General features: G+C 47.6%; 1 protein-coding gene across 7 annotated transcripts in view; it reads left to right on the top strand.

Annotated features, from left to right (window-relative positions):
- Positions 1-20598, top strand: part of C29H8orf33 (chromosome 29 C8orf33 homolog) — a 32930-nt gene extending 12332 nt beyond the window's left edge. For 6 of the 7 annotated variants that reach the window (XM_075018215.1, XM_075018211.1, XM_075018214.1 and 3 more), the window contains 2 exons: positions 17188-17238; positions 17921-20598. The gene's annotated coding sequence lies outside the window, so the exon portion shown is untranslated. Of the gene's footprint in view, positions 1-12379; positions 12429-14493; positions 14585-17187; positions 17239-17920 lie in introns of all 7 variants that reach the window. The other variant, XM_075018212.1, reaches the window with a different exon arrangement.
- Positions 20599-21869: the final 1271 nt, after the last annotated feature.

The raw sequence follows: 21869 nt of genomic DNA, 5'->3' as shown, positions 1-21869 counted from the left end.
ATGAACAGTAATCATGCAAAAGCAAAGTAACAGAAATCATCTTTTGTTATTCCTCACTTTGCGTTTTGGGAGCGGTGAGAAAGAAGTCACCACATAAACAAACCTAACAAAGCACTTGTCAATAAATGAAATGGGAAACTTCAACTTTGCTTGGAATAGTATTAGTGCCAAAACTGCTGGGGGTGTGTGTGTGGGGGGTGTTTATTGCTCAGGCAAAGGCTAAGTGTTGGGATAGTTTCAGGAGCTGTATTTGAGCATGGTTACCTGGGTGCACGGCATGATGGAGACACAGTCAGCTCAGAACATGAGCATGAGAACATGTGGATATGTACGAAGGCTTCCGTGTCTCTCCCAGGTCAAGGATGGACACTGATGCTTTTGTTCAGGGCGGGAATAGCGTTCTCTTCCTTCTTCTCAGAATTTTGTCTCTTTCAGAGTGAGTGTAGGTTGTTGGGATGTGCCAAGTTAGTATCTCTGGAAAATGAAATCTTCAGCATTGTCTAGCAGAGGTAGGATGGCTTGTAGTGAAAGCTTCTTTAGTAAGTGTGCCAGTCTTCACAACCAACCACATCCAGGACCTCTGCTTGCTTTTCCTGCCCGGTTCTGAAAAAGCCTGCAGCTCTGCTGGCACTACTGCGCAGAGAGGAGTGATCTAAAACCTGTTATGGATGGAGAAAGAGAAAACACCACCAAGCTGGAGAAGCCATATCTGTGGAAATTCAGAGTAGTGTAGCCATTATTGGCAAGAGACAATACTAGTTGCAGATTTCTCAGGGGGCGTTGGACTTATTAAATGGACCTTGGACATAGTTGGTCAGCTATCAATGTAGACACCTTCAATTATCCCATTTTTCTACTGGAGGAAGCTGTTTTGTCTTGCAAACAGATGTTCAGGAGGAGCTGGGGGCGGGGGGGGGTGTCATTCATTGCACTCATCTAAGCCCTTGCCTAGTAGGGTAGAATCCATATTTTCTTATGAATTTCTATTTGTGGCTACACATTAAATTATTAAATGATCTAAAAATCATTTCTAGATTTCCCCTCATTTCCCACTGACTCCCTGTTCTCATGGAAATTGAGCAGTCCACTCGTTACAGCCGAAACAGGAGCAAATGAATGGATTCAGAAGTGCAGGAGGGTAAGATGGGTAAAGGCAGTAGGTGTGACAGAGCAGTAAGCAGATTATTTGGGAAAAATGTACTCAGAGGGTTTCCTGCCTCATTAAACTTAATCAGAGCAGGGTTATTTTCAGGTTGTTTTCAGAAGCAATGAAAAATGAATGGTGGCAGATGGCAGAGAGGCGTGGGCCTCCTACACGCTGGAAAAATAGGTTGCCAGCCAGTCTGCGGTACGTACCATGGGTGGTAGAGCACATGTGCCTGGTAGGACAAGGCGGAAGCTGGAAGTCTTTAACATAGCCACGGATTTAGAAAACCCACAGTGCCAGCTTTGAGCCATGCTGTGGGGGAAAAGCCGGAGCAATGCCCCAGCTGACAGTGAGTTGAGGGTTGTTTCTAAAGGTGCTTGGCTGAGTACTGGTGCGTGCCCCATGACAGCAAGCATTCAAGTTCAGAAGGAGCACGTCGGAGATGGCTGTCATCAGTGTGTGAGATACCTGCTGGGTAAATTCATGGTAACTTGCTGACTCTGATGGACCTGTATTTGTGTATGCTGTGTTTGACACTTCAGCAAAACCAGTGCTTCTGCTGGAAGTGCTTCCCATAGTCAGTAACCTCCAGTGCTGTCCTTAACCTGCATATCTTTGAGTCGTACACATGGAAATTCTTGTGATAACATGTCAGTGCTAATACAGCCGTGATTCATGTGAGCATGGCACGAATAGGCAGAGCTGCAAGGAAAAATAGTTATTACTCATCCACACAAGGTTGACTTCTGTGGTGTAGTTCTGGGCCTCCTCACTTCTCCAGCTGGCAAGAGTAGCAAGCTTTCTGCAGTGCATTCCTGGTGGATTTTGGGTGGTTTTAATTATGGTGCAAGAGGCTCTATTCCTTCAGTCCGTCATCTGATTCACTCTGCTACTTCAGCCCATCACAGGCCCTGAAAACTACGTAGATGGCTAACGCAGTCCTATGATTAAATGTCTTTGTGGATCTCATGCTGCAGTGATAGGCACCTTAAATGGCATTACCTAAGATAATACTTTTAGGGTGTGTTTCTGTAATCCTCTCAAGACCTGCCATCGTGCTGCTTTTTAAGTTAGTGTTGCAGCTGTAATTTTTCAAGTATAGAGGTTTGTAGGCAGAGAGGGTATCTGTCATTACACCTGTGGAGCTTACATGCCTGGAAGCTTCTCTGCTTGCTTTTTGCCACACACATGCACACGCACACACACCCCAGCTATATCATTTGTTCTCAGAAAAGATAATCTGTCTGCCACATTTGTGTTTCGGGGTGCCCCTGATCTATATAGTCCCTTGTAGAATCACAGAGTGGTTGAGTTTGGAAGGGATGTCTGGAGATCAGGTAGACCAGCTCCTCTGCTCAAACCATGGTCAGATAGAGCAGATTGCCCAGGACTATGTCCAGTCAGATTTTTAATATCTCTATCTAGATACATGGATGTCCTCTAACACAGTAACATTTCAGCATTTGTGCAGGAAAAAGAACAACACTGTTTCTTTTGATGTCTCTGCTCCTATCCAGGTCCTCCATCTCTGTATTGCATCTAGATATTTCCCAATCTCTTAACCCTCTAGCACACGCTGTAACCCCAGAGAAGTAATATAGGCAGATATCAGGATGTATATCTGAAAATTGAAGTTTCACGTTTGTTCTTCAGGCCTGACTTTTAATAAGGTATATTCCAAGCAGCACATGAAACATGGTGAACTTCCCAGTTTCTCTTTTAATGTGAGGAGACAGTTCTGCCCCACTTTTCCTTGCTGGTAAGGAAGCCTAGGACGTTCCAGCACGATGATCAGAGGTTCAATAGGTTTCAAGCCTATCATCAGTAACAAGCATTTATTTACAGGTACAGAATTTCGTTCTACTTCAATCACTTTCCTTACCTCAGCAGCTGGTGACAGTTAAGTAACATCTATATTTGTAGTCTAGGAGATTAGGATTTTTTGACTGGCGAGATTTAACTTGCAGTTGGCTGAACAGTTAGTTGTGGCATAGTCTTCATGTGATCCACAAGCTCTGTAAGAATCCAGCACGTCCCAGCAGTTTGTAATGTGAGCCAGCACTCGGCAATGTAGATGTGTGTGTGGATCCACCCCATACATTAGGAGAGAAGGATTAATACAGACTGAAGAGGAGCAAGAGGAGAACATGCATTTAATCGTTTGTGCTTTGTTAGACAGCATGTTGGACTTTTTTGTGGACTTGCTGTCCAGGACTTGATAGAAGAATATTCAGAGAATAAGTGAGTCAATAGTGTTATCCTGTACACATTCCCATTTTTAGGCTTGTTGAATTGATTTCCCATTTCAGTAGTGGATGTAAGATTTAGGTTAAAGGAGATAAAAGGAAGGGTATAAGGTGACAAATTAGTAGGAGTATTAGAATGGCAAAGGTTGGATATTTACAGTCCTCTGTGGACCTTTGCTCTCAAAAGACTGTCCAGGCTCAAGGCTTCCAAGAGCTCTGCCCCTGGATTTTATTTGTTCGCAGACATTGTGCAAATAAATTTCAGCCTTTGGGTTATGAATAACTTGACTGTATTGCATATGTTATCCATTTGGTATCACCATCATGCTTTCTGATGAGGCATTTTTAATCGTGTGGCACTTGCTCATAGAGCTGGGTGAGTCAAGATGAAGAAAGAGGGCATATCAACTCAGTTTGGTTCTTTGGGGAAAGGAGTAGAAAGAGTTGGTGTTATTTTGGGGAAAACTAAAGAAGAAGAGTTCATTGGAAGAGTCTTGCCAGCTTCCAGTGTTTCCTTTCCTGGCTGTTTGAATCAGGCAGTGTTGGTGAGTGCAGGTACCACATCTGCGGCTGACCTGGTGCTGAGCTTTAGTCTAAAGTTTTGCCACCTGTTTATTGCAACCATTGTCACTACCTGTTTACTCATTCATGGCTATGGTTAGGAAGGTCATAGCATCTATGTCATATCTGCCATGTCAAATCCGGGGACCATTTCAGTGCTTCTGTCTTTGACTCTGGTTGTTAAACACAACTTTGTTTGTAGTTGGCTTTACAGACCTCCAAAAGGCACGGTCAAGATAAGAGCAGCAGCAGCAGATGACCATAAACAACCAAGAGACGTCTTAATATAAGCAAAATCAGCATGGTTTCATCCTTACAGCTAGCCATGTCTACCAGCGCTGCCTCGCTGGTTCTCATGTCAGTTTGTCATATCAGTTTGTCCTCCAAGCTCTGCTCTACAGTGGTGGTGTCCCAGCCTTTGATAAATGGGAATCTGTTTAACTGAGGGGAATTTTTGGTCGCTATGTTCTCTGTAGTCTGCTCAAAAGTGTTACCAGATCTGGAGCTGTATCCCTGCTAAGGTGATATCCCTGCTTCCTTAAGGTGAGCAGAAGTGACCTCAGGGGTATGCACACTATCTAACTGCAGACATTTAACTTAGGTGCCCTGGGAGAGAGGTGTGATTTGGAGCATCGAAGGTAGCAAAAATAAAGGTAGCAAAAGGTTGAACCTAGCAAAAATAAAATGCCTAAAATAACCTAAATTAATGGTGTGATGAACCATACACCACCTCCCTTCTGTTATCTTGCCCCTAGCCTGCACCACTCCAATAAGCCATGACATTGCTACTGAAAAAGAGAAGAGTTGGGAGTGCAGACTTGCAGCTCAGGGATGACAAAGTCTTCAACAGTGCCATGCCTGCGAGTGCATTTAAGAGGCTGAGCCTAAACCTTTAACTTGTCTAACTCGAGACTTATGTGGGAGGAGAATTCCAGTGCCCAAACTTAAGCACCTAAAAGTTAGATGTCTAAACCCTGACCTAATTAACCATGGCTCCATCTGTAGTCAGGGGAGGGAAATGGGCATCCTCAGAGGCTGACTCATTTCATGCATCACTATCTAGATGGATTGCCCAAGCTGGGCAATGAGTCCCATCCCTCTTTATGGCACAGCATAGTGTGGTTTAGAGAGATCTGAGCTGGTGCTGGAAACAGGTGGTGTGGCTCTGTTGGAATGTTGCTCCCCTCAAGCTAGTTAGCCTAGCATTTTCCTTAGCAATTATTTTAAATCACTAGATTTTAGATTGCTCCCCAAATTGCAGGTCACCATTTTAGAATTCTTTTTGCTCATTTCCTAGGCTCCACAGACTCTCATGAAAGGGATAAAAATGCCCAATATATCTGCATAATTGGTATGACCCACAGGCTAACAAAGGAGTAGGAGTCCTCCCATTAAGAGGGTCTCGGGGGCAGACTCATGTTCTGGAAAGAATTCATCCCATTTGATCCCAGTTAAGTAAATTAACAAAGAGATTAACAAATGTATACATTAGCCTTAAAAAAAAATGCCTATTACTTGGTCAGGATGGTTCTTGTGATTATTCTGTGTCTTAAAGGCAGTAGGGTAGTTCATCTTCAATGTCTTATGCTGAGTTTTTGCTGTAAACTGACAATTGTACAAAGAGAAAACTCCTGAGGGAAAGACTTATAAGAGCTAATGGTCCTTGTCACTGATTCCAGAAGGAAATACTGGAGTTCTGTTGTTTCTTCTTTGTGTGTGAGCACATATTTATAATATCATAAGGTGATGAACTATTGCAGCTTGATGAATTCCTCTTTATCAGTGAGCTTTCTACAATGGCAGTCCAGAGTATGTTAGCCGAAATTACCCTGATGTGAACTTCATTAAGCTGTATTAACACATATGCTTCAGGCTGTTCAGGCAGATCCTTAGTTCTGAAGGAGCCAATCATGCCTGAAAACAGACTTGAGCGGGTTCCTGAATATTTCAGGAAATTGTATCTAAACAGTAGGTAGTCTTCAAGCGGATGCCTTAAATACCCACTTCTCGGTAGTGATTGAATGCCCTTGCATCTGATTTTCCAGTGGCTTCTGTGACATCTTTTTTTATCCAGTCTAGTTGTTAGTAAACAGGTATTTTTATCTCAGTTTGGTACCTGCCACAGTCTTGGCACAAGCTGTGGAGTGAGCTGTTGCTGTCCAGGCCATGCCTGTTTTGTAGACATGCATAGGGTTTTGCTCTCTGACACTGTTGATCTTTGTGCTTTTAAGCAAACAGCAAATTCAATTTCATTTCAGAAAGCATGAATCTAAATTTCAAATGTGTCTTGGGGAAAGTCAGAGGAAGAGAATATGGCAAAGTCTGTAACACCTGAAGGACTGAGAAGGTGAGATGGGAATGACTATGTACTAGCTCTCTTTCCCTGCAAAAATGTGGGTTAGCCAACAAAATTGCCAAGCATCAGATTTAAAGCAGAGCAGCACTCTCAGACCACATAGTTTAGCTGTGAATTTCTGCCAGAGAATGACCTGGAAACAAAATATATTAATTGCTTTCTAAACAATTAAATGCATTCATAGAAGTTGGGGCCATGACAGGCTTTTAAACACTTTTGTCCCAGAATTCCTGAAACCAAAAGTACAGCTAATTGTCCTGCATGTTCTTAGTTTAAAAAAAAAAAACAACACAAACATAAAACAAACAAACAAAATTTTACCTTGTGTATGTCACATCTGGGATTTGGACTGAAAAAGACTTTTCAGTGTCCCCTTAGAAACTGGGATAGTTGAAAAGTAGACTATTTCATAGGCTGAATGGAGGCAGGACATGGCAGGTGTGCTGAATATTTAGCCTTTGGAGTCCTGCCCAGAAGGGAAGAGTTTCCTGAGTCCTAGCAAACATATAAGGTGAACTTGCAGATAAACCAAGAGAGCCATTTGTTTCATCTTGCCTCACTTCTGACAAACCAGGTTTCAGGATCTTCTGGCCACCAGAAGGGAATCCAGCATGGTTGCTAGCTATCCAAATCTCAGTAATGAGCAATGATACCAGCATTTAGCGTGACAGAATTACCACTGATCATATATCTGTCTTCAGGTCTGAGACAGCTGAAGGGCTTTGTGAAAAATGCTGGTGCATTACAGGGGTGCTCTGAAAGAGCACACAGACCTACAGCAAGATGTGGAGCCAAGCTGGGTTAAACCCTTTGAGGAACCATTATAAGCCTAAAGGTAATGTACTAGACATGATATGACTTCCTTCCAGTGGGCCAAAGGTCCTGCTTTATTGAGACTGATAAGGTGGGACTGACCTTTCAGGATCTGGGAGCTGATGGTAAGGTAATAATACTTAATATTTAGCTCTTTTTAGATTCCTGGTCTTTGGTGAGTGGGATAGTATTATGATCAGGGCTTAGCAGTTCTGGGTTTTGTTCTCCACTTCTCCACTTCAGCTTGGGTAAGTCTTATTATAGGCTTTATTTTGCAGAGTACTTGGAGGCAGCCCTCAAGATCAGGTTCACAAAGAGAATAGCATGTTCTCTTTTCAGATAAACACTGAAGGGCCATTTGGTCACTAGCAAGCATATGCACACAGGTGGCTCATGGACCATCTACAAAGGCTTTGAATGCATGAGAGGTAGGTTGGGGAGTACATTGTGCTCCTGGGAGACACAACCTTAGCCTGCCTTCTGAAAATGAAGCCAATTTTCCCATATGTAAGAAAGTCTTAAGGAAAGGGCAGTATGGGGCTGCAAGAGGAGAGAGAATAAAGGCTTATCTGCGCCTTTTAGCTCTTGTCCTGGTTTCAGCTGGGGTAGAGTTAATTGTCTTCCTAGTAGCTGGTACAGTGCTATGTTTTGAGTTCAGTATGAGAAGAATGTTGGTAACACTGATGATGTTTTCTGTTGTTGCTAAGTAGTGTTTAGTCTAAAGTCAAGGATTTTTCAGCTTCTCGTGCCCAGCCAGCAAGAGAGCTGGAGGGGCACAAGAAGTTGGCACAGGACACAGCCAGGGCAGCTGACCCAAACTGGCCAACAGTGTATTCCATACCATGGGACGTCACATCTAGTATAGGAACTGGGAAGTGGGGGCAGGGAATCGCCACTCAGGGACTAGCTGGGTGTCGATCGGCGGGTGGTGAGCAACTGCACTGCGCATCATTTGTACATTCCAATCCTTTTATTACTGCTGTTGTCATTTTATTAGTGTTATCATTATCATTATTAGTTTCTTCTTTTCTGTTCTATTAAACCGTTCTTATCTCAACCCATGAGTTTTACTACTTTTCCCGATTTTCTGCCTCATGGCACTGGGTGGGTGGGGGGAGTGAGTAAGTGGCTGCGTGGTCCTTAGTTGCTGGCTGGGGTTAAACCATGACAGCTCTTCAAAGATCAGATGAGGAAGGTGAATGACCAGGACTTAATGAAAACTTGTGTGCAGAGGCAAAGACGAGAGTTGCCAATTAATACGCTGAGGTTGTGGAGGGAGTTTAAGGTGACTAGGACAGAAAGGAAATGGCACAAGTTCTTCCTAAGAAAACACAAAGTATGCCTATGGCACATCAAGTTGACAAAGGTGGTGTAGACACCCAAGAGATGATGCCTTGGCAGAGACACAAAGATAAAACATCAATGTAAAGGTAATAGGTGGAAATCAAAAGACTCTTGATTTGGCTCAGAACTGATGAGAAGCAATTCAAGAGTAGAGAAGGTGATTGCTGGCACTGGGACTTCCAGCAGGAACTGGAAGAAAATAATTGAAGGCAATGTGAGTATAGAGAAGGCTAGAGGACTGTGAGGAAAAGAATTGGGCAGTAAACTGGAAAAGCAGATGAATATGAAATGTGAACAAGAGTGTGCCTGAGGAAGAATGAAAGGGGAGGTATTTCAGGACAGCAAGCCAGATAGGACAAGAGTCTATGGACCAGAGTTTATGGACTGGTGGACTATCAATACTGGTTTCATCAGGGATGGAAGAGAGGAGTCCTAAGATGAATTTGAGGAGTCATGGGAGAACAGGGATGGAAGGAGGAAGTCAGGAATAGCTAATTGAACTTCCCCAGGGTGAACAAAGAGGGTTGAAGGCCATCTCTGTAAAGCACAACTTGGACAGGGAGTTGTTAAGTCCAGAGAACTTGCTGGATGGAGAGAGCAGGGCAAGCCCTGAGTGGTGACAGGGGAACAGTGAGAAGTGAGCAGGAAGAAACTCAGTGAGGGGAATCACAAAAAAGTGGTGAAAGATTCTGTAGGTTTTAATTAACCTCCAGGAGCTATCATGTGGATGCTTTTAGCCCACTGCAAGTGTGGAGATCTGAGTGTTAGCTTAAATCACTCTCAAGGTGTTCTAAGTCACTTTTGCTTTCCAATCAGGGTATACCTTGGCTCAGCTGACTGGTGGAGCATTCAGATGCAGTAAGTTGATCTCTGTAGTAAGTCTGAGGAAGGATGGAGCAAAACCACCACTTGCACTTGGCTGTGTCCACTAGCAGTGGTGCATCCATGGGTGCCACTTCTTGGCAGATGCCCTTTTGAATTTAGGAAGCACAAGTTCATGAAAGCTGAGGTAGCTATAGCTACATAACACTTTGTTTGTTATACCCTACTGGGTGCAAGGGAAGTGTTAATCCTGTGTGTACTTGCCTGGCAGCGAGTACTGCTGTGGTTCTCCTGTAAATTGTTTGCACCTGGGGGAGATGGCTGGTTTGAGTTCAACACCACCAGCATGTCAGATGCCCTGGTCTGCTCTTCCTGACTGCTCTTGTTCAACTTCAAGCCTTGGAAAACCTGTCTGTTGTTTGAAACCTGTCTTTGAGCATCACACCCACATGCTGCTGCCGCCTGCCCTCTCCCAATAGCATTCATGGGGTGCACAGCCTCCGAGCAGGAGCTAGGGGTCTTGGACTCCTGCTCCTAAAGGCAGGGTGCTGCAGTATATGGACTGCCTGACCCGAACAGTATTGAGTTACAGTCAGGCCCCCACAGGAATGCAGGACCATGCCAGTATGACCTGTTCAGATATCGAACCGAGAGCAGGAGCCGTTGGCAGTCTTTAAACCAGAGAGGTCAAGTTAATGTCACAGCGCACCTTTGCCAGAAAGAAGGCTTCTGAAAGTGCAGTCTGGGGAGCTAATTGGATATATTTTTCCCACCTGTTCTGTATTTTTCCATTCCTTTGTTTGGTTGTTCCCTCTCGTGGATCAGCCCTAACCTGCTGGAGGAACATCAGGTTTTGGATGCTGGAGGGCAGTAGTGAAGCCCAGATGAGCCAACTTTTCCATTGCATGGCTCAGATGGTCTCTTCAGGTTGTTTGAAGCCCTTGGATGGGTGTCAAAGTTCAGAGACACCTCTGGAGGGCAGGCAGTGCTCAGCAAAGAGCCCACATAGCAGGTCTGCAGTAAGTCCTGCCTTCAGGGAGGTCTGCACGCTGAACAGAAGTTTTCTCAGCTCAAAGGTCAGGTCCTGTTCAGCTGCTCGGGCTTGCCATTCAAGTAAGAAACATGAATCCTTGCACCAGCTCACATACAACGAAACCTAGTAAGCCACAGCTGTGCTCGGAGACAAAAGAAGCAGATTAACAGGAGCTCCTCTTGAGTTCAGAGACGTTCATTTTACAGGCGTACAAGGAGTGACCCCGAAGGGTACCTGCTTACAGGAAAGCCGTGTCTATGAGCCGAACCAAAATGCAAACCAGCTGTTAGCAGCATCAGCACCCAAGCAGCTGGACTCACAGCCCATTCAGTATAATCCATAGGCTAGGAAAACAACCTAAAACAACTTTAACTTTCAATACTAGAGCTCAGAAGTCACTCGTGTCCCTGGTTTGTGGTTCGTAGATCTGGTGTGTAGTTTTGTTGATAGACTGCAGGACACTGCGCAGTCAGTGCTACTTGCAGTCACTGAGAATGAGCAAAGCGAAGGGAGCTGGCTGGCTTCAGCCAGCAGACCTGCAAACTGACTCCTAACTGCTTGCATCATTCTTGCTCTGACACAGCTCTCCTCCTTAAGTCATATGCATTTACAAGTTTATGGCATAAGCAGGATGAGTACAGAAAATGCAAGATATGGTGGAAAGCCCAGAAGAGATTTTGTGATTGATTAAAATATAATTTCTGCACTGCTTTCAGCTTCTTTCTACCCAAGGCATGAGACTTTCAGAGCTGGCTCCTGTGGTCAGCAGAGCAAGGAGAGGAAACACGCCAAACTGATGGGAGAGGAGTCACAGTGAGAAGCTGCCGACAGCAGAGGGCACAAAAGATAACCGCAGCATGTACTTGAAACGTGCACAGGACTAAAAGTGATAGCTTGCACTTGAAGTAAATCAAATCAGGGTTTTGTTACTTTCTCCTCATGACCATATGAAAAATAGAGCTTCTTTATTCTGATTTTTTTAAACCTGCTTCTTAATTTTTTTCTCTCTAAATTTTAATGTTTTATTAATACTTTAAATAAGGTGCCACTTCATGGCCTCTGTGGTGTGATTTCCTTTGTTATCCCAAATAACAAAGCACCAAATATTCCAGCACCTGTGGGATCAATGTAGTCCGTGTTTCCACTGGTAAACTCTGTGAACCCCTAAGGAAATTCATAACATCATTTCACCCCATTTCCTTTCCTAATTAATCTTTTTCGATATACACTATGGCTGCTGAGTTGATTAGATTAGAAGATGACATCTGATGTTTTGAGGTATTTGCATTCAGCATTCCACTGGAATTAGGAAAGCCTCATCTGGCATTACAGGACCAAGTGAGCAGAGTAGGAGGATTCCCGGATCCGTTCTTTCGATGCAGGATGGTGAGATCCAGCTCTTGAAGACCTGAGCATGTCTGCGGACAGCTCTGATGGGTGCAGCTGCAGGGGGATAGCATGTGTTTAACTGGGTTTGCAGTGCCAGTGGCTGCGTATCGTTAGGGTTTAAACCTTTCGTATACACAAATCTCTAATATTTGCTTACTTTAAATGTATCTTTTATAATAACTTTAAGTATGTGTTTGCAGGTTTGGGGGCGGCATTGTTCGTTTCTCTATGGGTATGTCAGTCACGTTAGCAGTGTTTTTCAGAAGGGTGAACAGCGGCTGTTCTTGCTCTTTCTCCCAAACACTGGAGCAAACAGTGCCAGTTTGCACACTTATCTGAATGTTGCTTTTTTTAAGGAAAAAAAAAAAAACAACTGAGGAGAAGGACTTAGTTCTTGAGATGGTTGCATAGCAGCATAACTGAAGGACTTGCGCTGGATGGGATGGACACCACTTTGCTGGGTGGAGTGGCTGAAGACAGCAGGTGCTGGTGTTGAGAGCAGGAGGGCAGCAGTTCTGTCCCCATGGTATTCGTGGTGTGAATCACAGCGATGACCAGGAAAGCCCCAGCACTTCCTGTTCCTCTCTCAGAGCAAAAGGGCAGGTCAAGGGGGCACCCATCTGAGGTTGTTATTCTTTTTTTGTTTGTTTTGTTTTGTTTCTGAACAGGAGAAAACCACTCCTCCTGGAAGCACTGAGAATATTGTGGAAGAGATTGGTGAGTTGGGCCAAACTGTGAGATTATGGCTAGAGAAATCTTCTCCCGTGCAGGCATTTGCTTTTGCCACTTCAACTAGGAGTGACGGGGAAAACACTCCTGGCTTTGCCATCTCATGTGTGAATATCTGTACACCCAGCCAAATATTCAGGTTCCTTTTTAGTTACCACCCAGGGTCTGGCTGTGAGTGCTGTGTATTATCTGCCAGGCAAGTGGGCATTTTCCTACAGCTCGTTTTTGAAGGAAAGCAAACCTACGTGGAAATCAAGACAAGAGCTGTCTTTGGGCATGGGTTTCATGAGGCTATATGCCCAGAGACCATTCTCCTGAACACTGTGGCTATGCCTACAGAGCCCTGAAAACAGGGACAGTAAGCAGAAGATGCTCCTGCTGGCCTAGCAGATAATCTTGGGGGACTATGGCTCTGGCTGGCATGCTCAGCCGTGTGGCACCCGGCGTGCTCTGGAGGATGTTCTCTGGCTGTGCCTGAGGTCACATACAAAAGGAAAAGAGCGGTCCTCGCCCTGGCCCACCACCACCAGGGACTCCTAAGGCAGCAAATGGGAGTGAGGATCGGGATACTCTTGGTCTTGCTTTCCCTTTCCTCTAATCAGTCTCCTCCAGGCCAGCCCGCTCCACGGGCTCCGGCTCGGTAGCGCTGTGATGCCCTGTCCCACCTGGCTGGGGAGCCCGGCACTGAAACCCTTCCCTAAGCTTTTCCCGCTCAGCCTGATTTGCAAATATGTCATTGACTTAAAAATCAAATTTTATATTTTCCTCTGATAAAGTGACTCTTCCTTCACTTGAAGGCGGTGAGCCCAGAAGTTGAGTCATTAGTGGACAGAGCTGGTTAAATAAACAAGGGTTTGCCAGGATGAGAGTGGAGGGGAGTTCATGCCCATCCCAGCCCTTCCTTAGTCAGTGGGTTTCAAAACTGTCCTCCACAGAATGTCACTGGCAATTACTCTTGATGGCAGCTTTTGGAAACTTATATAGCTTCTCTCCATACTTGTAACAAGCATTTTTGACCAAAAAAAAGAAATAATTAAATCTGTGCTTTGTTTTACAAGAAATCTTCTGCTGCCAAAATTTGATTTGACCAGCTCTACAGCCATTTAGTATTGTGTGTCTTGAAGGGAAGGAAGCCCTCCTAATTTTAGTTTCCTCTGTTTTATCACATCCAGGTAAAACTGCATTACCCACTTCCTCATTCTGCAGTCCCTGCAGATTTATGTTTGGAAACCACAGCTTATTTATATACCTCCTTATTATGCTAAATTCATACACATATTTAACATAATAAGTATGTATACCAGTTCACAATGGACCATGTGACACAAAAAGCACAAGGCCAGACTCTCAGCTGCACCAGCTGGCAAGAAACAGACTGAACAGCAATGAGCTGATGGCGATTCTCCAAATGGGGAGTGATTTTTGGTTTGGCCGTTTGGTTTTGCGCTCTTCTGAGCTGTCTGAACCCATGTGAGAAATACAGCACATGATGTGCTTCCTAGGAAAACAGGTTGGACAGCTTCAGGTATTGAAAGAGGATGCGCTGCCTTCCTATGGTGTAAGGCCAGCCTTGTTGCCCAGCGTGGAGGAAAGGGAGGCCAGAAGGATGTCCGTGAAGTCATTTGGAGACCATTCTGCGTTTGTGCTGGAAGCCAGTGACTGCCTTGTACTGGTTGTGTGGGGCCAGGTATGACCCCTGGCTGAGAGATCCCTCCTGAGTCTTGGAGATTGCAGAAGCGGTGGTCTCCTGCAGCAGTGGTGATCTTCAGGAGGTCAATGTGCTGGGTTTCCAAACACGCCACCCAAAAAAGGCACCAAATTTTAAAAGTTTAATCGAGCTTGAGAGGATAAAGGCAACTGAGGAAAGAAAGAGGCCTGCAGTACAGGTTTTCTGGACCATTATAGAAGATCCAGTGCTTGGGAGTGCCATTCCTAACCTCTTACGGTGCTTAGCCCCCACTGGCATCTGTTACCAGGCAGTCTCCTGCAGGGCTTGCTGACAACTGCAAGGAGCTTGTCAACAGAGGTATATCTTTCTTTGTCCTGCTTCCAGAGCAAGCGGTTCAGGAGACGGTAGACACAGATCTGTATGTGAGAAGAAGACAGCGCCCGACTGCTTCCAGGAGATACCGTGAGGGTTACCGGTAAAGACAGTTCCCCATGGGCATCTTGTTTTGGCTGTAGCTCTCCTTGCCTCCTTCGTCCTTTCTTTTCCTGCTCTTCTGGACTCTGTTTCTGCTAAGCTCAGCTGTGTCCTTACTGGGTTGGGGTGAGAGGACAACTGTTGGCAGCTCCTCGTGATGTTGGTGGCTCCCCGCGGGAGGCGTGCAGTGGCCCTGGGACAGGATTGGGCTGGGGATAGGTAAAGTTGTGAAGATGGGGGATGTGGAGGAACACAAGATGGTTCTGGGATACTTTCCCCTGTTAATGTGGGGCAGGAGCTCTGGCCATGTGGGAGAAGAGCTGAGGAAGAGGTGGCATCATTTTCTTCCTTGGCATGGGCCAGTGAAGAGAGTGTCTCATGAGTGGCCTGAATTGGCTGACGAGTCAGCAAAGGCCCTACTTGTCTTCCATCGTTCACCTGGTATGTGTGAGTGTCTGGGGGATGGGACAGTGTCTTGTCTTGGGAACCTCCATGGAAATGGAGAGGCCTTTCCCAGTGCGTTGTCTCCAGGTGGCAGCTGAGCCCTTGATGGAGCCTGGAGTTTGGCCAGCATCCTGATGGGCTGCAGCGGCCATGCCAAGTAAGACCCTGGAGGCAACCCTGCAGCTTGGTCTTGTGTTGTCTGAATTGGCCTCAGTCACCGTGCAGGGACACTGGGGGCTACACCTTTGAAGCAAAGAGGAACGGGTTTATTTCTGTTGCTGATCCCCTTCACTGCGGGCTCAGAGACCTCAAAATGAGCCATGCTGATGGAGCAGAGCTGCACAGCCATGTTACAGCAGGCTCAGTCCAGCTCCAAAGTTTACTATGACCTAAGTGACAGGAAAGGGAGAAATGGCACCTATGGAAACTCAGTGGGGGCTCCTGCTGCCAGGCAGCTGGCTGTCCAGCTTCTAGCCACTTCAGGAAATGGAGGAAAGCAAGGAGGATATAGGGTTTATAATAAAAAAAAAATTAAAAAAAAGAAAAAAAAAAGAAAAAAAAAAAGAGGGGTGTGGCTCTCTTTTTACATTGTTCAGCCATTAAAAAGCACCTGCTTGGGATTTTCTTTCTTTTCCATTTCAGCAGTCAGTGCTTACACAGTCTGAGAGTGGTCCTATAATCCATGGCTTGGGGGAGCTTGGTTTCGCACCTTGTAGTAGTGCCCTTTGTCTGGCATAATGCACAGTGTATAGATGAATGTATGTGCATATATAGATATGTGTGTGTATATTTATCTAGAACATCCTCTGCCCACTTCCACCTTCTTCAGCACATGTTAAACATTTGTGCTGGTTTTGTGAAATTAAGCACAGTTGAAGATAGTTTACATATGCACACTTATTGTTAGGTATCCCCTGTAGGGATATTTGTGATTCATTAGCTGTATACAATATATTAGGTCATAGAGAGCTTATATTGTGTGTGTGGTATGTATATGTAATGACACGGTTTAACCTTGCTTTGGCTCTGCAAGGTAGGTCATGCCACATGCTCTGTCATGGCAATTTCAAGCTGACCAAGGGTCCCTAAGCATCAGGTTATGTTGACAGCTGAAATAACCCTCCTCAGGCATGCAAAGCATCTGCTCGTTTATAATTAGAGCCCTTTCCTCAGCAGCTGCACCAGTGCAGAGTCAGTTCAGAGGAAAATGGGGAGCAGGGAGGTGGGATGTTCATACGTCATAGGTGTGGGACCCTGGTTAATCATGTCTCATCCACTGTCCACCATGTCAGGGCTTGGAAGGCAGCTTGGTGGGACCTGCTTCCCCTGGGCATTGCTGCTGGCAAAGCCATGTCCTGGTCACAGGGCTAGGTCTCAACAGGGAGCAAGGGTCTGGCCCTGCCACTCCATGTGGAGATGCTCAGCTGGCATCCAGGATCAGGCAGATGTTCAGGCATCTTCCCCTTTTTGCCTTAAGCACATAGTAGAGAAGGGAAGTGGATTCAGAGAGTCCATCTCACAGGACCTGATGAGCAGGGAAGAAGACGTCCTTTTCTGTCAGGGTTGCATGTAGCTGAAAGCAAGAACTTCTTGTGCTTCCTGGCGTCAAGGGTTACGTGCATGTTTCGACCCCCTTTGAAGTATGTGCAAACGTTCAGGCACTCACTGGACAAACTGTCTCAGCTTTTCATAGCTGGGATGCTCCTCAAGAGTGGGCACTGGGGCCCTGCATGCTGGAAGGGCCTTTGACAACGTGATCTGCTGCGGCTGCTGTTTTGCTCATCTGTACTCTGTCACAGTTCATTCTGGTGTAAAGTCCAGCTTGGGGCACTGAAGTCATTTAGGCTTTGCACCAGTACAAAGAAGATGAGCATTTGGGCTGGAGCCATTAAGTGTGCAAAGAGCTCTGCAACTGGGTTGACCAAAAGCTGCTCTGCTCTCACCAGTGACCTTGGTTTGAACTGCTGCATCCTCAGCCCGTGAGCAGCATCAGCAGGTCCCATCTGCAAGCCTTGGGCTGAGGACTGCTGCTCTACCCTGGTGAAAGTGTCCTTCCCTCCAAGGGTGATGCCACTGTTTAGTTTCTCCTCTTGCTTCAAGATGTGGTTGTCGTCCCTCCACTGACTGCCTGTGTGTTTTGGTTTTGTTCTTTTGTTACAGGCCTGAAACAGCTGTTCAGCCCGAGACCGATACTACTTAGAGCAGTAGCTGGTAAGTGTCCCCCCATCACTTGCTGCCCATTTTATATAGCTCTGTCAGACTAAAGGGGTTATGTGGCCACAGCTTGTGACACCTGTCTGTGGGTGGTACGTTTGGCTGTCCTGTCTATCCACCATGTTCATGGATCAAGAAACTGCAGAGCACAAGGACTGGGCTGATGTCCTGAACCTCAGGTTGTGCTTTGTATTGCACCAGAAGTCCTGGTGGGCTTGGAGTCCCATTGCATGCTCCTTCCTGCCTGGCTTGTCCCTGTCTGGATGCTGCCAGAGGGGAGGACTGAGGCTGAACCCATTGCCCCACCACCACAGGGTTCCTGCCACAGCCTCGTGTTTAAGTGGTTTCTGTGGGTATGATCTATTCACCAGTTTGAGACTCTCTTGGCACTGCCAAGACACGGCCTGGCCCTCTGTAAGAAATGCAGAGCTGGCAGAGGTGTTGTTGGTCTCAGGGCTTTCTGGAGCCACTTGAACCAGCAATCAAGAAATGGTCTTTGCCACCATTATTGTCATCTGCCTTGAAGTGAAGCTGGCCCTGAGTAGACGCCTTCCTACCAGGGCATGGCCTGTCAGTGCTTGCTCCTGCTCTTCCTTCTCCTCCCAGAATCTATGTCTACATCCCACTCCTGTGATCTTCAGCCGGGTGTCATTTCCTTTTTCTTTCTGTTCCCCGACAGCTCCAGCTTCCACGGTGTGTGGCGGCAGCTTGCAGAACTAGTGTCATCGCAGCCTTCCTGGAGGAGACCTGGAGTGAACCAAGGGGTTTGGTGGGGTGGGATGGGATCAGGGCATCTAAAGATCGGGGCATACCTGGGTGAGGGGAACGCTTGACGTTGCAGCTCTGTTGTGGCTAAGGCAAAAAGCTTTCCCTGTGTTAAGGCCAGGTCAGGTACCTTTGCTGTTTCTTGAGAATAAACATCCAATCTTGTTTGTACAGCTGCAGTCTTCATCTAACCAGACTTCACTGACTGAAGACAGGCTGCTCCATAGCAATCCCTTCCCTGCTCCTCTCAGCAGCCGTAGCTTCCCACGCAGCTGGTGGCCCTGGTCAGCACCATGCGGCACTGAGAGAAAAGGCAATGCCTATAAGGAGAAGGCAGCATCTCAAGAAACACCAAATGGTCTGGCCTGGCCAGCGCAGTAGTTGCCTGTCTTAGGCAGAATCCAAAGCTATCCCATGACCTGAGGACTGCTGGCATTTATAGCTGGCGGCTGCCTGGCTTGACCCTTCTGGCTAAGGGGAGATGGGGTTTGTGCAAACACTGGTGGAACCAGGGGGCTGGATGTGCTTCCCTCTATTGGGGTCCAGCCCAAAGTTGTCACCCGTGGCTTCAGTTTGTGTCTGTGACCTGAGAGCGAAGCCAGAGAGTGTGGGGGCTGAGCACTGGTGCACATCCTTCTTAGAGCTTTTTCTCCCAGTTCAATGGCTTTCCAAAGCCCCCTCCCACCTGGCAGCACTTGGAAGTCAGAGGAGTTGGATGTGACCGGTGATGCTGGGAAGCAGTGGGCAGGGGCTCAGTGGGGGAGAAGACCCAACACAGCTGGTAGAAATGCTCTGGGTTGCTGATCCATCCCATCTAGCCTGCTGAACCCCATCCAGTGGCTTTTTCAGTCCCTTTTTTTTGCAATGTAAAGGCTGTCCCCAGAGCACTCTCACTTCTTCAGCCTGGATATGCAGTGAGTATTTGATGTCCTCAGACTTCTTGCCTTTGTGCCATGACCTGACAGAGGAGGGAGGAGAGCCTTCCCGATGGCTGGTATGGTGACGCTTCTCTAGGATAGACTCGGAGGCAGTAGTCTCTGCTTTGACTCCTAGATCTTGGCTTTTCTGCACTAGTTGCAAGTCCTGTGGGGAGTCTTACCCTTAGCGCAGCTGGGTGGGAGATGAGAAACCCCCCTCCATGGCTGGGCTGGGACACTCTGCCAGTTAAATGTCCCTGCTGCTGGGCTGGCAGAAAGGTACACAAAGGAGCATTTTCTAACTGCTCCACGCCCGCTGTCCTTTCCCTAGGACGTGTGCCAGTGAGACCCCATGGGAAGCACAGCACCAATGAATGTAGTCTGCCAAGAAAAGAAAAACAAAACCTCTCGGCAGGTCTCTCAAGTCATGATGGTTATAGGCAGCAACTGGGGAAGGAAAAAAGTTGAAGTGGATAAATAGTAAGGATTTCCTCAGGATTTCATCTAGAGTGGATGCAGGTGAGCAGCATAAAGATGCTTAAAATAGCTTCCAGGCGGACAATAGCTGCTCTCCCTTGAGAAGTGCCAGGACAGGAGCTCTTGGAGCAGGGGTGGGTTCAGCAGGAAGGAAAGGTAAGGGCCACGCTCTCACCTGGGGCAGCAGATCCGCTTGGAGGGACAGCATCCTCCAGAACCGGGCTGGTCAGCTTGGGAGCATCACCTGGGTCCCATGGAACAGGATTGGTCACACGTTTTTATTCATTGTATTGTCTGATCCCAGCACCAGTGGCTGTCAGGGTCACCCTGTGTTTGGTTCTGTCCTTCTGGGCAGAATGCCTGTGGTGGCCAAAGCCACCCGCCAGCCCTTTGCAGAAGGGGAAGGGGACAGGGGGGAGGCTACAGCTTGCATAACTCTGCCCCTGCAGTCTCCCCAGGCCCTGACATCTGATCCTAGGGGTGGGGAGCATCTCCCAGCTGGGTGCTGTAAAACCCCACCTAAGGACCTCACATCTTGGCCGCCTGATGGGTACATCCCCCCTCACCCAGCAGTAAATGCCTGGTGTCTTTCAGCCTGCAAGGGACAAGTCAGCAGCTCCAAAAGCACTTTGTTATAAGCAGCGGGGAGGTCTCCAGGTTCGGGAGGGCAGCGTGGGTTAGACTTGCTTTGTGGCAGCAGCCTTAGAGGCAACACTCGCTAGTTGAGAGGTATCACCGCAATGTAGAGTAGCAATAAAAATGGAAAGGTCCTGTTAACTGCAGGGCGGGAGCTCAGAGATGTCTCTGTCATGACAGCAGAGCAGATGTTTGGGGAGTGCTGCTCGGACCGTGCCGGGTCCTTTGCCCACACCGCCGAGGGATGTCGGTGCCCGCGCAGACACGTGCTGGTGATTGCTGTGGGTGCTGGCTGGGGCATAGCCTGGTATCTCACCGGCAGCACTGGCGCAGGCAGAGCCTGTCAGGCAGCACAACAGCATTGGCCAAGGGGGTTTGGTACAGCCTTGCTCTGCAAGGCTGAGCAATGCTTCCAGGATGCCAGGAGAGCTGCCGAGGCAGCCTGCAGCAATAGGTGCGTGCATCTGCATGTGCAGCAGAGTCAGCTTGTTCCTTGTACAAAGCATTTGGAGTGAAACCACCAATAAACACTGAGCATTCTGTGCCTGCGTTAGCGAGCTGAGCCTTGTTGCATGTCTCTTCTCTTTGCCTCCCCGTGCCCTGTCCCTGTTCCACATTGCAGCTTGGCGATGGCCACCCGACCAGCAGGACAGGGCACCCGTGGCCATGGCTGACTACCTGGATGTGGTGGCCACAGCTGACTGTCCAGACATGATCCCGCGGCCACAGGGAGCCCTCCACATCCCTTGGTGCTGCAGAGCAGTGGCGAGCACCTGCTGCTGGGCACCCACCCTGTGCAGGCTCATGTGCTGTCACCGCAGCCACCATCCTGGGTTGCACTGGGTCTGCCCACACCCCTGCCTTCCTCCCAGCCCAGCGGTGTGCACCCACAGCCCCCAGTCTGGCTGTGGGGTGGGAGTGGTGGGGGGCTGTGGTGCACCATACTGGGCATGAACTTGGCCGAATATCCGCAGGGGCTTTGCAGGAGTGGGTTCTGCCCCGGCTGGTCCTGCACGGGTCCCACCAGTGTCCCTCAGCCTCAGCGGCACCAACAGATGTTCCCACTGGTCTCCCACGCACTAAGGATCAGCCATCTCTGACCTCCTCCACTGGCTGCAAGGCCCACCCCGCAATAAAACCCTTCTACCCTGGTACAGGCTGGCCACATTCCAGCACCTGAACAAAGCAACTTCCTCTGCTGAGAGTGTATTTTTGACCTGAGAAAAATGTGCTCTTATACGGTATCTGAGCCTTTCAGGTTTTTCCTGCCTTTAATAGGGCCAACCAGAAGAGCTTATTCAAAATACAGGTAGGAAATATATTCCAACAATGAGGTACGTTTTCTTAATTAAGTGGTTAAAGGTTTTGCAGGGCTGTGTAAGCTTGACACACTGAGCTCTGCCTTGGCAAAGCCAAGCCGTGCCATGCTCGCTGTAGGTTGGAGAGCATAGATGTGGCTGTGTCCAGCCCACCCAGCCAGCAGACATGGACACCACCCCCCAAAAGCGATGAGAGCTGCAGCTTGCCTCCTGGTGCCTCCTGGTGCCATGGCCCGGAATTGCCCCATGCTGCAGATCCACCTCCTGGGTGGACAGGACACAAAGGGAATTGAGGCATTAGCCATATGCCTGAGCATGGTGGCCATGACTGTCACCCCTGTCACCTCTGCACTTCTTCTTCCCTACCGGTCCCCACACATTGCATGGGCAGCAGCCCCTCACGGTGGCAGCTCCACCAAGGCTCCCTCCATCTCGTGGCAGGACGTTTGGTCTTCTGTCCCCAAATCCCCCCTTGCTCTACCTCCCCACGGGCTGGCAGGCTACTGTGCAGCTG

Source organism: Buteo buteo, chromosome 29 (genome assembly GCF_964188355.1).
Source record: "Buteo buteo chromosome 29, bButBut1.hap1.1, whole genome shotgun sequence".
Taxonomy (NCBI): Eukaryota; Metazoa; Chordata; class Aves; order Accipitriformes; family Accipitridae; genus Buteo; species Buteo buteo.
This window is presented reverse-complemented; position numbering and strand designations above follow the sequence as displayed.